At 32.7% G+C, this 16018-nt stretch overlaps 1 pseudogene; it reads right to left on the bottom strand.

The window, feature by feature from the left end:
• Positions 1–10596: 10596 nt before the first annotated feature.
• On the bottom strand, positions 10597–11560 carry LOC147385465 (NDR1/HIN1-like protein 1 pseudogene; annotated as a pseudogene).
• Positions 11561–16018: the final 4458 nt, after the last annotated feature.

Raw genomic sequence — 16018 nt, 5'->3', positions numbered from 1 at the left:
TAATCTTTAGAATTAAATGTCTTATTGCAATAAATGATTTGGCAATCAATGCAAACAATCATTTATTATGTAAAAGACCACCATACCCTTATTTATTTTTACTAAAAGATAAAATGAATAAAAGCATTATTGAAAAAATAAAGTGTTTGGAAAATGCTAACGTCTCCATGAGATCTTAGATGTTAACATTCCCCTTTAGAAAAATTCAAATGTGACTTCGCGCGTTTCAATAAAGTAGGGGGCAAGCAGGCTAGGTTGGGAAAGTACACCATGTGACCAATGTTACAAAATTCTCTGATTTTTTTTTATATAATTAGAAAATTTTAATAAATAAGAGTTTGTTTGTAGGGTATTCAAAACTAGAACCATCATGTTTTTTTCGGTTTCAACAGTTCTGGTTTTGATTTAAAATTAGTAGAATCGGAACTAGAACCACCAAAAACCAGGAAGACTTTTCGGTTCCAATTTATAACAAATGGATAAGAAAAAAATAATCTCAAGAAATGATAATATTATATTTTCCTCATATGCAAATATTTTTTAACCATTAAATATGAAAAAAATATCATTTACAAATAATTGCAAAAAATTTCCTATCAAGAACACATTATATAATTTATAAAATAGTCCTTATACTATGACTCGCCAAGTGGCATACTCAATCGACTCTGTGACGTGGACAAGTTTGGGAATCGTAGATTTGTACGCCTCAAGATACACGGATCCCTTGGGATACATTTTTTTTACGGGGAAGTACAATAATGTATCCTGAGACGTACAAACCTATGATTCCCGAACTTGTCATGTCAAGGAGTCGATTTTGTATGCCACTTGGCGAGTCATATTAACACGACCCTTTACAAAATCATCAATAACATAATTACAAATCATTCTAATAAATATATGATTTTACTTTTTTTTTTTTCAAAAACTAAAATCTATCTTTTTTACTACTAACAAATTTAGAGGAAAGGTGAACATTTTAAATTAGAATACATAATTTATATGAAAATATGAAAAAAAATATGTAACATAAGGTATAAAAATCTTCAACCATTCATGATATGAAAAAAATAGTAAAACAAATCGGTTCTAGGTACCCAAGGATAGCAATCAGGTAGAACCCATTGGGCTTGTCGGTTCCAGTCATATGGGTCCCATTAATTTATTAATTAAACAATTCATCAAATTAATTAGGGATGCGTTAAATCGATTGAATCAGTCCCAAGTCTTAACCTCTACCTCTTCTTGAAATCTTAGCTCCGTAATGGACCTATTTTATTGTTTATGAACATCATTTTAATCATTTTCGAATATTTTCTGAAATGTTTCCATATTAACACCGAGTCCAAACTTGATTACTTTGTATGTGCCATAAATATTTCACTCCCTCCTCAATAGACTTTAATATCAAATACTACCCTGATTGGTGTGTAGGCCTTCTGATCAGGATAAGGTACAAGCCCAAGCCCAAGCCCAAGCCCAAGACGAGATATGGTTGGATCCAATGTCTAAATAAATTTTCATGTGTCAATGGGCCGAAATGAATGCGTCCGTGCCATGTTGCGTGGAAAGAGACTTGAAGTTGAGTAGTTATCCGATTCCCTAAGAGTGGTAACATTAGTAAGTTCACATTGTGTGAGATCAGCTGTTACAATGTAAACTTTCAAATTGGTAGGACGAACGACATGCCAGAAAACAAGTACAAAGTTGCCACGAGCGATAAATATCGTGATTGGCGTACTAAGGACACAACATCTTTTGCGCCTGTGATGTGTTGATGCCGAGGAGGGATTGGGGTATCATAGTAAGCTCCATTTAATGGAGTTTGTTGTTTTGTTGGAGACATGATGGAGGGATTTTTGGGTGTTTAGATATAAAATGATGATGATTTTTATATATGGGGAATGCTAACTTCCAAGACCTCATGGGGATGTTAAAATTCTCCAACACATTTTTTTTCAATAATACCTCTATTAAATTTGTCATTTAGTGAAAAAGACAAGGGTATATTAGTTTTTTTATATAATAAATATTTATTTAACTTAATTAATATTTGTCTCTTTCATAATAAATGCTAAGGACATTTAATCTTTAAAATTAAATGTCTTATTACAATAAATGATTTGGCAATCAATGCAAACAATCATTTATTATGTAAAAGACCATCATACCCCTATTTATTTTTACTGAAAGATAAAATAAATAAAAGCATTATTGAAAAAATAAAGTGTTTGGAAAATGCTAATGTCTCCATGAGATCTTAGATGTTAACATTCCCTTTTATATATATATATATATATATAGGGAGCGGTTTGGCAGCCCTAAAGTTTGTTAAGTTTGGTGCCAAACATTTTTTGTAAATCACTTTTGATGGGGTTAGAAGTTTTGGAATAGGCTGATTTTTTGTGAGGATGATCTCTACGGTGAAGAGATCATCCTCCCAAAAAATCAGCTCATTTTGAAACTTCTAACCCTAGTTTACAAGTTGAAGAATCGTGGACCGTCCAATTTTTGTAAATCACTTTTGATGGGGTTAGAAGTTTTGGAATAGGCTGATTTTTGGTGAGAATGATCTCCTCATCATAGAGATCACAAAAAATCAGTTCATTCCAAAGCTTCTAACCCATATTTTGAAAAATGTTTGGCACCAAACTTGGCAAACTTTAGGGCTGTTGAACCATCCCCATATATATATATAGTTGTTAAAGAACATGATTTTTGAATTCAAATGTGACTTCGCGCGTTTCAATAAAGTAGGGGGCAAGCAGGCTAGGTTGGGAAAGTACACCATGTGACCAATGTTACAAAATTCTCTGATTTTTTTTTATATAATTAGAAAAATTTAATAAATAAGAGTTTGTTTGTAGGGTGTTCAAAACTAGAACCATCATGTTTTTTTCGGTTTCAATTCTTATTGAATCCAGTTCTGGTTTTGATTTAAAATTAGTAGAATCGGAACTAGAACCACCAAAAACCAGGAAGACTTTTCGGTTCCAATTTATAACAAATGGATAAGAAAAAAATAATCTCAAGAAATGATAATATTATATTTTCCTCATATGCAAATATTTTTTAACCATTAAATATGAAAAAAATATCATTTACAAATAATTGCAAAAAATTTCCTATCAAGAACACATTATATAATTTATAAAATAGTCCTTATACTATAACTCGCCAAGTGGCATACTCAATCGACTCTGTGACGTTGACAAGTTTGGGAATCGTAGATCTGTACGCCTCAAGATACACGGATCCCTTGGGATACATTTTTTTTTACGGGGGAAGTGCAATCATGTATCCTGAGACGTACAAACCTATGATTCCCGAACTTGTCATGTCAAGGAGTCGATTTTGTATGCCACTTGGCGAGTCATATAACACGACCCTTTACAAAATCATCAATAACATAATTACAAATCATTCTAATAAATATATGATTTTACTTTTTTTTTTTTTTATAACTAAAATCTATCTTTTTTACTACTAACAAATTTAGAGGAAAGGTGAACATTTTAAATTAGAATACATAATTTATATGAAAATATGAAAAAATATATGTAACATCTATAACTTTAAAAGGTATAAAAATCTTCAACCATTCATGATATGAAAAAAATAGTAAAACAAATCGATTCTAGGTACCCAAGGATAGCAATCAGGTAGAACCCATTGGGCTTTTCGGTTCCAGTCATATGGGTCCCATTAATTTATTAATTAAACAATTCATCAAATTAATTAGGGATGCGTTAAATCGATTGAATCAGTCCCAAGTCTTAACCTCTACCTCTTCTTGAAATCTTAGCTCCGTAATGGACCTATTTTATTGCTTATGAACATCATTTTAATCATTTTCGAATATTTTCTGAAATGTTTCCATATTAACACCGAGTCCAAACTTGATTACTTTGTATGAGCCATAAATATTTCGCTCCCTCCTCAATAGACTTTAATATCAAATACTACCCTGATTGGTGTGTAGGCCTTCTGATCAGGATAAGGAACAAGCCCAAGCCCAAGCCCAAGATGAGATATGGTTGGATCCAATGTCTAAATAAATTTTCATGTGTCAATGGGCCGAAATGAATGCGTCCGTGCCATGTTGCGTGGAAAGAGACTTGAAGTTGAGTAGTTATCCGATTCCCTGAAGTATTGGATCCATTGCTACAATCAAAATGTCTTATAAAACGTTTCAGAGAGGAAAAGTGATGGAAGGTTCACTTCTAGAATAGTAAGAGGGTTTACTCGGTCAAGCCTAATCTTTTCTCGTCCAGTCCATTTCTAGATTAATCTAGGGCCAATCAGATGATATATCCATCATAATTGTATTGGTGATGATGATTAATTTGAACCATCCTGCGTACCTTATAGTTTACGTAGAGATTCAATCCTTGGGAATCCCTAGGAATATCTACCAATTCAGCCATTTGTTTGATCAAGAGCCTTAAACAGATCCAATTAATAGAAGTTGGGTACTAATTGACAATTATGTTAAAACTTAAAATGGTACCCAAAAAAAAAAGAAACCTGATCATTGTCCATAAGTCAACCACCGATGATCCTCGAGATTCATTCCACACAAGCTTGAATGACTTCAGTTATACATCCCAAATTTGATACGACCATATTATAGAGATTGTAAGACAACAGCCGGGGCCCATTTATATTGGGACGGCCCATCCATGTTGACCCAAACTTCAAATACATCACAAACTAAAGACAATGGATAATTTGATAATTTTTTGGGTTTATTTTCAAAGCCCATCATATTTTAACTTTCTTAAAAATCTTATCTTGTTCTTGACATTTAATTTTTGAAGATACTAAAATTTTGATGGTGAAGGATAAAAAATATTATCATATTCTGCTATTAATTAATAGATCGCCAATTAATTTGTTGATTTGCCTATTTAATCGGCTAATCCATTTTTTGGAGAACTTTAAGATTTTTGAAAATTTTGGAGAATTTTGTGACTTGTGTAAAAATTCGATTCATTGGTGATTTCTGTCCGTTGAATTTGAGAATATCCATGATGGGCTTGATTTTAAAGCCCATCATCAAGAAGCGAATATTTCCAAGCATGGTTTTTAAACTCGGTATCGCGTCTCGTCTCGTTCAGCTCCAATACCGAGTCGTCTCAGACGAGTTTTCCGATACGTTTGAGACGTCTCGTGAGATAACTCAAAAAATATAACGTGAGACATAAAACTCGATCAAAAAAATGACTTTGTGAATTGATCTTGTTCAACTCTGATACTGAGTTAACTCAGGTGATACGTCTCGGTCTCGGACGAGTTTAAAAAACCATGCTTCCAAGTGAGTTCTGGTGTGTATAATTCTATTAAAGGGGTGAGCTAAATATTCATAGATGGGTAAAGCGAGATTGAAATAGTGTGCCACATGACTCGTTCAGCAGTCAAAGTTGGGTAGATAGCCCATCCGAAATCTAAAAATCTAAAAGAATATGTGTCTTGAATCTTGATTTATGTACTGATAGGCGGCCATGTAGGACAAATATTAGTAGGATTTTAGACGATATTTTCATTTTAAAATTGGGTGAATTACATTCAACTTTACTTGATGGAATGTTGACGTGACTTCATAAACAAACGTCTATTCCATTTGTTCTCGTGACACAGAATTTAAGGACTTTTCTAACCCTAACCCGCTTTCTTCGTACTGACGGTGGAGATAAGAGGAAAAACAGAGATTTCTTGGCGATTAGAATTATACTTCGAATTTTTTCTAGGGATACATTTCTTTTGGGGATCCCTAACATCTCCACCAATCCTTTGATAGAGAGATCAACCTATTACTTTCATAATTTTAATAATTAAAATACTTTTCTTTTTCATTTAGGAAAAGGGTTCGCAATAGAGTAACATTAAAATTGACATCAATTCACATGTAATTGACGTGAAAGCGAGTAGAGAATCATAAATGCTTTTCACTCATGTCATGATGAAAAACATCTATGGTTTCGTACATACCTTCACATCAGAAATTTGTGAATCAATGTCACTTCAACATTTTCCTTTGGAAGATTTCTAAGAGAGAAAATTGTGTAAGAGTCGTGATGTATGCGGCTAACGTGACAAGGGCATAAAATCATAGATTGTTTACATCGGAATACACAGGAAAAAGATGTATGATTATGTGCCTTTGCCATGTCAGTCGCGTGCCATGATCGTGTGCATTCATTATTATTCTTTGTATAAAGACAAAAAAAAAAGCTCAATTGACTTCCTACCACATTGCGTTGATCACTGTGCTGACTTGATGATATGCACAAAATCATAAATATTTTTACTTGTATCTGGAGGAAAAAAAAATCTATGGTTTGATACATACCATTACGTCAATGCAGTATTGTAGGAAGTCAATTTAGAATAGCTCTAAAGACATCAATCATCCCAAGGTGATAAATACATGTAAGATTTGAATGAACTATAGTAGGGAAGAAATGAGAGAGAGAGAGAGAGAGAGAGAGAGAAGAAGAAATGAGTTCAGAAGGTTATTGGGTGGGGGCAATGACAACTAGACAAAAAAAAAGTGGAATTAGTAGTGTGCAATAAGATATTTTATCTTTAAAGTGGGTATCGCGAGTAAGTGGATACAATGAGACATTTAGGTGTGTGGATATAGAACCACCCTAAAGGGAAGCCAATTTTTTTTTTTTTTCAAGAGTCTGGAGGACACACAATAATGTGAGATATATTTTTTGGGAGGAAGTGAAAATTTTGACAAAAAGATTATGCATTTGAAGAGTGTTAATGTTGGTGGAGCCTGAAAGTACTGGTCATCAATTGTCAAGTGTGACATTGGTCAAGCTAGGTTTTTTTAACGGTATTTTTGTAATTTTATTGATTTTATGTAAAACCTTAGTTAGATTTTTTGCCAGGGCATATATTTCTATTTTTTGGTGAAAGATTGTATTCTCGAATTGAGACTTAGTTTTCTCTTCATAGTGAAATACATGTGACCTGTGGACATCCCTCAATCTTAAGAGTACCACGTGAAAATCTTTGTGTGTTTGCATTATTATTATTATTTTTTTACTTTATTGTTTTTGGATTGCTTTCTCTATGAAGAGTAGGTGAAAAAAAAAAAAACTTAAAAACATGTATGGCAACAAAGAAATATGGTTAGAGCAAGGTCAAAGACATATTTTACTAAGGAAGGTAAGGATCTCTTATAAGAGGAGTTTGAAGAAACAGTTGAGGTGACTTCTCCATGATCAAAAAACATGAACTTCACAAGAGACGTTGGGACTCCTCTTCTTTTAAGTTATAAAAAGGGCAATCATTCAAGTCATGTTAGGCAAAAAAAAATTTCTTCTTTCATGATAATATGACTCCCCATTCTGACAAATGCCCCATCACAAAATCGTAGATCATTTGCCTTGGGATATGAAGAGTCATAAATATTTTTCTTGTGTATCCCAAGGCAAATGATCTATGGTTCTGTGATGAGAGCATTTGTTAGAGGAGAAGGTCATATTATTACAATTCTTTTTGTAAATATGCCTGAAATTTTATTTAATTGTACTACTAATTTAATCGTAAAAAATGTAATTGTAGGTATCTTTTGTAAGTCAATAGAAGAATACTTGATATTATTGTTCACTATCGTAGATCTCAAGTGGAGATATAAATCTATCTCACAATATTATAAGTTGTATATTTTACCCAAGTCAACTCATGGGTGACTAGCTTGAGTTAATTAGGCTTCGATAGGCGTCCATGTTGAGTTATTTTTTACTCGAGTTCTAAAGGATTGGCTTATCCTTCCCTACTTCTTAGTACCCTTTTGTCTGAAGCATGGTTGGCTAAAATCGGGTTGAGTGCACCACATGGCTTGTTTAAAAGAAACAATAATAGATTGTGACTTGCATGACAATTCCCCTCCACCACATGCATCACCCCACCGACTAGTTGTAGTAGGCTTACCTGTTGATTTTCATTGAAAAGGAAACTTCAAAACCAACTTGAGTCGACACTCAATTATTAATGGCCACTACTCACCAGTAACTACTTGAGGATTCTAAAGATCTTAAGCTCTGTTTGGTTGGTCATGTGTAGCTTTCAAAAAATATCTTACTACCTCCCATATGTACAGTTTCTTACATTTGGAATTTTTTTTAGATTAGACTTTGTGGAGGATAAGGATGACTATGGATGACTTTAGTGTGCTGATAATCTGACATAGGCACGTGGCAACTCCATCGACTTACCTAACGTGACAAGCTTGCGAAACATAGATGTGCTCTTCTCAGGATACGAAAGTACGGTTTCTCATAAAAAGATGCAATTTAGTATCCCGAGGAGAGTAGATCTACGGTTTTCAAGTCTGTCTTGCCAGGTAAGTCGATTGAATATGCCACATGCCTATTTCAGATTATCACGACTCATGACTTTATCATACTTGGTATGAGGTATGATGAGAGTCACATATACAATCTAATTAGTGGAAATTTCTGTTTTTTGTTTTTGTTGAGGATGCTATTTCATGAAGAATAACTTTGAAATAAACCTTAATTAGCTAATAGATGTGTGATTTTCAGATTGCGGCCTCATTATCATTAATTTTCTAGGGTCATAGAAGATTTGGGTTTGATTGCTACATTCCCTAATGACAAAATTATGCCGAGGAATGATTTAAAGAAATTCAAAACAATATGAAAATCCAAAAGAACATGGATAAAGATAATGAAATAAAGGATATATGAATCCATTTTTAAGAATAAAAAGCTTAGGATTGAATAAAATGAAAAAACAAGATTAATTTAGTGAACCCTAAATCTTAGAGATAAGGCTTTGTTATTATGATGGAGAAATTTCACATCTTGCCTTAAACATTGTTTTTATTGGGAAAAAGAGGTAAAGGGATGGTGCTCTTTGTGAGTGACCAAAGCCACTTTAACAAAAACCTTCTAAAAGCCCGTTTAGGAAGCTTGGAACAAACGTAAAGGTCCTTTTGGTAAAATACGCACTCATGCATTACTTGAAGTTGGTGAAAAAGATGTATAATTATATAATCATGCCCTTGAATTTTTCTCCAGATTTTTTTTCTAATATAAATGTAGGGTCTTGTCAGCGTTAGGGCACACGTCAAAGTGTAATAAATACACTTTGGAAATTGAGTTTTGTAAAAAAAAAAAAAAAATTGCCCTTAAAAAAATTTCTTTTTTATTGAAATAACCTTGGATTCCAATTTTCAAAGTGTATTTATTGTTCTTTAATAAAATCCATAAATGTATTTATGTTGATATATGTTGGCTTAAATCAACCCTAAGGTCACTACTAATACTGGAAATGGACAACCATCAATGTGAAAAATGGTTTTAAAAATCAAATTTTGGGATTGAGTCACGTTTTTAAAAGATTAGATGAATCAACTCGAATTTCAATGAGATAATTTAATGAGTCAATTCGTCCGAGTTTTAAAACAGTGGTATGGTGGTTGAGAGGTGACTGCCACTCTCAATCACTAAACTAAAGCTCCAATAACTCAAAAGTCTAGCTCATAATAGTTAGTAGTTGTAGGTGTGAATGTGTGATTGGTGTCATGTTGAAAGCTACGCAAACCAAACTTTTTCAAGGTCGACCAACAAACATATATTTTAAATTAAATGCCCTTAACAAACAAACAAACAAAGCACTTCATTTAAATCATCAAAATACCCACATAAAACTCTCATATTTATCTAAACATCCTTATATTTTTTCTAGTTTATTCATCTCAAATAAAACAATGTATACTTGATTATTCGTCCAAAATTAGGGGTATTTTTCATATTTTATAAGTGATGGGTGCCTGAGTCTGAAAATTAGATATTGCCGGCTCTGGTTCATTCTAGTAGACTAGGACCACTGGGTTCGTTTTCTTTTATTTATTTACAATTTTCTGTTTTTGTTTTTGTAGTACATGTTAAGGGTCTGGGTGCAATGGAACCAAGCCAAATTCAGGACCTCCATACCTCTACAACCAGAATAAAAACAAACTAAAACAAGAACGTATGGAGACCTTTAAATTTAAAAACAAGACTTTCGTCACTAATTTGCTGTAGAGAGAACACATATCAGCATATGTGATGCACATGTTGCTTTATTATTTTATTCCTTATTTTGTGTGATTTTCTGAATAATAATTGATTTGCATATTAAACTACTCTTTATTTATTTTAATCCTTCACTTCCTTAACCAAAAAAATTGAATTGTAAATAAAGTCATTAAATTTTTTTATTGAAATAAATATATTACTTATTTTATAATTCCATTTACTTTAATATATATCTATATAAGATATTCAATATTGGATAATATTTTAAACATCCTTGAAAAAAACCTTATAACCATATTATTTTTATTCAACAATTATATAAATTAAATTAATTTCTTGGGAGATCTCTTTAATACAACAATTCAAAAGATATTACATACAGAATCGCTCACTAGAAATATTAAACGAAGGAAATCCAATTATTTACACCCTCTATTTTAAGCCAAAGGGTATTATGGGTATTTCCGAGGGTGTTTCTATCCAAAAATATTTATAAAAAAAAAATGAAATTGACGAACAGGATTCGATCTAAATTGAACATAATAATATCATTCCACATTTGATAACAAATGTCACAATTCTCTGCTTACATTTTTATTTTTATTTCATAACAAAAATATACAAGTTACTACGGTAATTTACCCTTATACCTAGAGAGAGAAATCAAAGACAATTATATAAAATAAAATAAAACAAAATACGGCGAAGAGGATAGGAATCAGAGGAGGGGAAAGAAAGAGAGAGAAAATATTAACTATTAATATTAACGAACGGAGTTTACTTGTTTAGACGTCAACGCTGCACCTTCGATCCAGCTGGTACTTAACGGCAGGTCCAACGGCAACACCAGCGAAACGATTTCCAAACGTTAAATAAGCAGGACAATTAACGTAGAAATGATAACGGCCAGAGGTCCACGTTCCAACTTTCCATCTGACCCGTCCTTCCATCTTGATATTTACGATCACATACCCCATAGACTGATCTTGAGTTAACTGAACGCCCAAGTACGGAGCAATCGGTACGGAAGCCCCCAACAGGAATGGAGACCACACGTTGATGCCCTTATGGCCTTGATAGGTTGAAGGAATACCCGTAGGAAGAGTGATCTGTTGGTTACGGTACGACGCGTATACATCGAGTCTGTCGTAGTAGACACCGATCTTGTCGTTGGGGTTTCTTGATGCTATGGTGACCTGTAGATATGAGGACAATAAGCTTGGAGAGGTTACGTTGAACTGGAATACTGTGACATCTTGTAGAATCAAACGGGGTTTTCTGGGACGGAGAATTAGAAAGATCAGGAGGATGGCGAACAGGAGAATTATGTTGAAGATTATTATACCGGCGCATATTTTCCGGAGGAATTTCCTCCTATGTTTGCCGTGGTTCCCGCAATCCTTCCCAGAAGACATCTCGAATCGCCGATTGGGTTCAAAAGATCGGAGACGAGTGAATAACTTCAAGAACTCTTATGGAGTGGGAATTATATAGAGAAAGAGATAGGTGAAGCTGACGGTGGGGGGGTGCAGTGGATGTAGCAATATCAGATTACGTGGGCTTCTATTGTCACACTAACTTTTACTAAGAGCACCCCAAGATCCGCGAGGTGATTTCATAAGAATTGAGGTGCACTTGGCAAAATTTTTGTGTGGCAATAAAAGCTTTCTTAGATATTGATATTTATATTTCTACTATAAAAGTATTTGTTTTTAAGAGAGAGGACTTGTGGTAGAAAATAACGCATGGTGTCATTAGTGCGACATATAACTATAATATATAATTATATTTAAATGGTTAGAATAAAAAAAAAAAAACTTATATTTTTATAAATAGAGGGAAGTGACGTTGCCATGTGCTCTCTTTATATTCATGTATTGTATTCATGTATTGGAAGAGAATAATGATTTTCTCCCCCCCCCCCCCCCCCCCTTCTCCCCGTTGTGCACATTATTAGTAATTTTTCATTTAATTTTAAAAATTTCACAAATTTTTTATTTTTTTTTAATAAAAATATTATTCTCTAGATAATTAAATTATTTTGAATAATTCACAGATTTTAAATTTGAAAAGAATGAAACATTATTTTTACGAAATTTACAACATGACATGTTTCAAAATCATAAATTTTCTTTCATCGGAATAAACAATTACACATATTTATAGGGATGTATGATTGTGAATCCTAAGGCATAAAGTTTATGATTCTAGCACATAACCATCATGAGAGTATTTTAGATTATCACAACTCTTGAAAAAAAGGCATTTCTGAAACCCAATTCATAATTAATAGGTAAAAAATATCAGAGTAATCTTAAAAATCAATTTTTATGATACCTAACAAATATACATTAAAAAAAGTAAGGATTTTAAAAAGGTAAGAGCAAGACTCAAAAGAAATATGAATTAAGTAAGTGAGCAAACATAAACACACACTGCAGTAAAAGAAGTCATAACTTTTTGGACAAAATTAAATATTAAACATTATATAAAACATTTTATTGAACACAAGAATTCATAAATCATCTCAATCGTGGAACTGTATGGTGGTATTTGTGTTTAAACCCATATCTTTCAAATGAAACTAATACCCAAACTCATAAATCAACATGAATTTAGGTAGTTAGATGGAGGATCGCAAGGGCAAATCCATTGGACTCATATATTAATTGGTATCTAAACCATTTTATTTGGACTCTATTTTACCATCCAAAAACCTTAAAATGATTATTTGGATGGTTTTGAAAATTCTTGGATCCACCTAATTTCATCTTGTAATTACTTGGACTGTGGTGCATTTAATATGATTGACCCGAAAAATGCATGTGGTCAAAATCGGTTACTATATAATATTTAATTAATTAATTAATAAATGCAAACTTTATATTCCTGTACTGTCTATGTGGGAAAAATAGGATCTTTTTGTAAACTTGTAATTAATTTGAAGTCAACGAGTCAATAATGGGAGGAATCAGGCACATGCGTCGGTTGGGGCAGTGATTTGATCATGGACCGTTCATCTCACATCCTGTGTGTGTGTGTAAATTTTAAGGTGAAGTAATAACGGTGGTTGATGAGTAATCTCATTTGGGAAGGTCAATGACGTAGATATTAAGTGACATTATTTTATCTTTCTGACGTAATAGAGATTTCTTAAGTTTGTGGCAAAATTGGTCAATTTACACATATACCCCCAATGTACGTCTCAGAACCCTATAAATCTAAGTTTTCATTAATATTGATATATCAGCTGCATGGTACGAAGGTAGCCAATGGATTAATTGACTTCAATAAAATTGACGGTTTCGTAAACTTTTAGAATCAGGATAATCTTATGCTAATTTATTTTTTCAGAGCCCCCATCACTAAATCATAAATCATTATTAGGCCATCAAAAGTAAAAGAGCCTGGTCGAAATTTTTGTCACAATGAAAAAGAGGCACTTTTGTAAGTCTTGTCTATAGCGTCACTATTATTACTATAAGAACTGTGATAAATCGACGTGGTTAAACATACACGATCTGTACACAGATGACCTGGTAAGGATATAGAACCATAAATCTTTTTCTTCGAGATACACAAGGAGAAAGGATCAACGATTCTATACCCTTGTTATATCAAAAATTTTTTTTTTCTTTGTTGATTTATCATTAATCTTATTATAATAGAGTTAGTATCCCTTCATTCCTAAGAATGACTCATGAAAAAATCACGTGATCCTGATCCTTTAAATGTAAAATTCAATGATTGAAATTTATTCTCAAGATAAGTTGTGTTATCAAATTACTCATAAATCTTAATTATTGAATTTTTAATTTAAAGGGTTGAAATAATTCTTAGTGGATCCCAACCCATTATAATATAGGGATTTGTTAACACACCATGGGAATAAGCATCCAAAGATATTTTTGGTAAACATAAAGGTTTTTGTAAAGGTACTTTCGGTACAAAGTCCAATTTTCAAAAGTGTATTTCTTGCACATTAAATACCCTATAGTGACGTTAAAAAGTAAAAGAGAAAACTATCCTTCAAAACTTTACCCTTGAGAAGGAAACATTTGCTTAATCGCTTTTGTTTGATAGCCCAGAAAGGCTTAAAATACCTTAACGGCTTTTTCGTGGGTTTTATTATCGCCAGATACGGTTTTATATTAAATTCATTTTCAGACAGTTTTGTTTGTTTTTGCCTTTAATATGTTCTGACCATATAAATAAATAAATAAATGCCTGAATATATCACTTTTTTTTTTTTTTCTTTCATTGAGAAATCAATTGTTTTAATCAGTAGCTTTTGACTGTTAATTATGGCCTTAGAGGAGAGAATCGTGGCCGACAAGTTTCTGACCCACCGGAGAGGCGGGGACCGACTTTTTACAAGAAACTTCCCAATCTAACTGACTTTTAGAATCGAGGATATACCTAATCCTGAACAAAATTGTACTTACTTTTCTGAATTACCAAACAACCTCGTATATTTTACTGACACACGATCTGATCAGTTGTTGCAACTCCCAACGGCGCACATTAGCTTCTACCAGAACAATCACGTAAAATAAGTATTTTAATGATGTAGTTGGAAAGGAGGTCCCACATGAAAGCTTCGGTTACACCCCATAGGATTTCTAACGCATGCCATTGTTTTCTCTCTTAATAGAAGTTGGAAAATGAGAAATGTGATTGAAACATAAGGTCTGTACTGTATTTCTTAATAGAATTTAGTCTCCATTTCAAACCATGTAGCCTTCCAGCTCATTGATGTATTTAGTTAAAGGAAATCAAACCCACCACCCATATATGAACATTATCCTTAAATTATGAGTCCCCTCCGACACATGCTCCCATAAGCTCCTAACGTGCCATGAGTTAGAATCATAAATTTTTCCTTTTGAGATACACAATTATATATCTCCATAAAATATATGCAGTTGTGTATCCTATTGAAAATAATTTATGATTCTAGCACATGCCACGTTGGGTGGCATGTGCTTGAGGGGGGCGTCAGAAAATCATTATTCTTAAATTATATGATTTTGTGCTACTTACCAAGGGAAAATGTGGTCCACCAATTAATATGGCAACCATTAAAGATATGTTGAGTAAATTAAAATGTTACCCAACTTAATCAAATAATAAATTCAACTTCTACACACAAGGGATTCAACCATGAATCATCAAATCACTTATAAGTAAATAAAATAAGAGTGCTAACTTAGAAATCAATGCAACACTTAATTTTCAAAAATATTCTATATGATGATTGAAGTCTTGAAAGTTTAAGTAATGAGTAGGGATTAAGTCTTGTTCTATACTATTTGTTTTTAATTACTTTACTTGACTATTAGAATGTTCTTTTCTTGTGGGTTGTGGAGCTTGATGATACAGATCGTTAAGGAGGTACTGCTCATCAAGTCACGCACATGTTTAGTGTGTGATTTTTATATGTTTCATAATTTAACTGATATTAGGTAAAATCCTAGTTAGGTTTTTTCCTTGGAGTGTATATTTCTATTTTTCGATGAAAATATGTGAGTGATCTGTAATTATAAATTTTCTCTTCATAATGATATCAGTGTGATTGGTGGACATACCTAAAATTCGAGGGAAGCACGTAAAAAATCTTTGTGTTTTGTGTGTGATTGCATCTTGCTTTATTTTCTTTCTTTATTATTCTTGAATAAATTTTTTGCAATTGCATTTCAATTAAAAGTTTGAGGCAATTCTCCAGGATGAATTTTTTTTTTCAACTTCTAACCCTAGCATTGGGAGGACATTACTTATATTGATTTTAATTCTATAGAAAAAGTGCTCAAATTTTCAATGGAAAGGGGTCTTGAGAAAATAATAATGACTTCAAATTCCTTCGATGATGTCAATCATATCGCTGGAGAGACTACTCCTTCATGGAAATACAGGTTCTCCTTAAGAGTATTTTCATCTTCAAGTAGAAGATT

Source organism: Akebia trifoliata, chromosome 14 (genome assembly GCF_017979445.1).
Source record: "Akebia trifoliata isolate Shusen 1 chromosome 14, ASM1797944v1, whole genome shotgun sequence".
Classification (NCBI taxonomy): domain Eukaryota; kingdom Viridiplantae; phylum Streptophyta; class Magnoliopsida; order Ranunculales; family Lardizabalaceae; genus Akebia; species Akebia trifoliata.
Note: the sequence above shows the minus strand (reverse complement) of the source record. Positions and strands in the feature narration are given on the sequence as shown.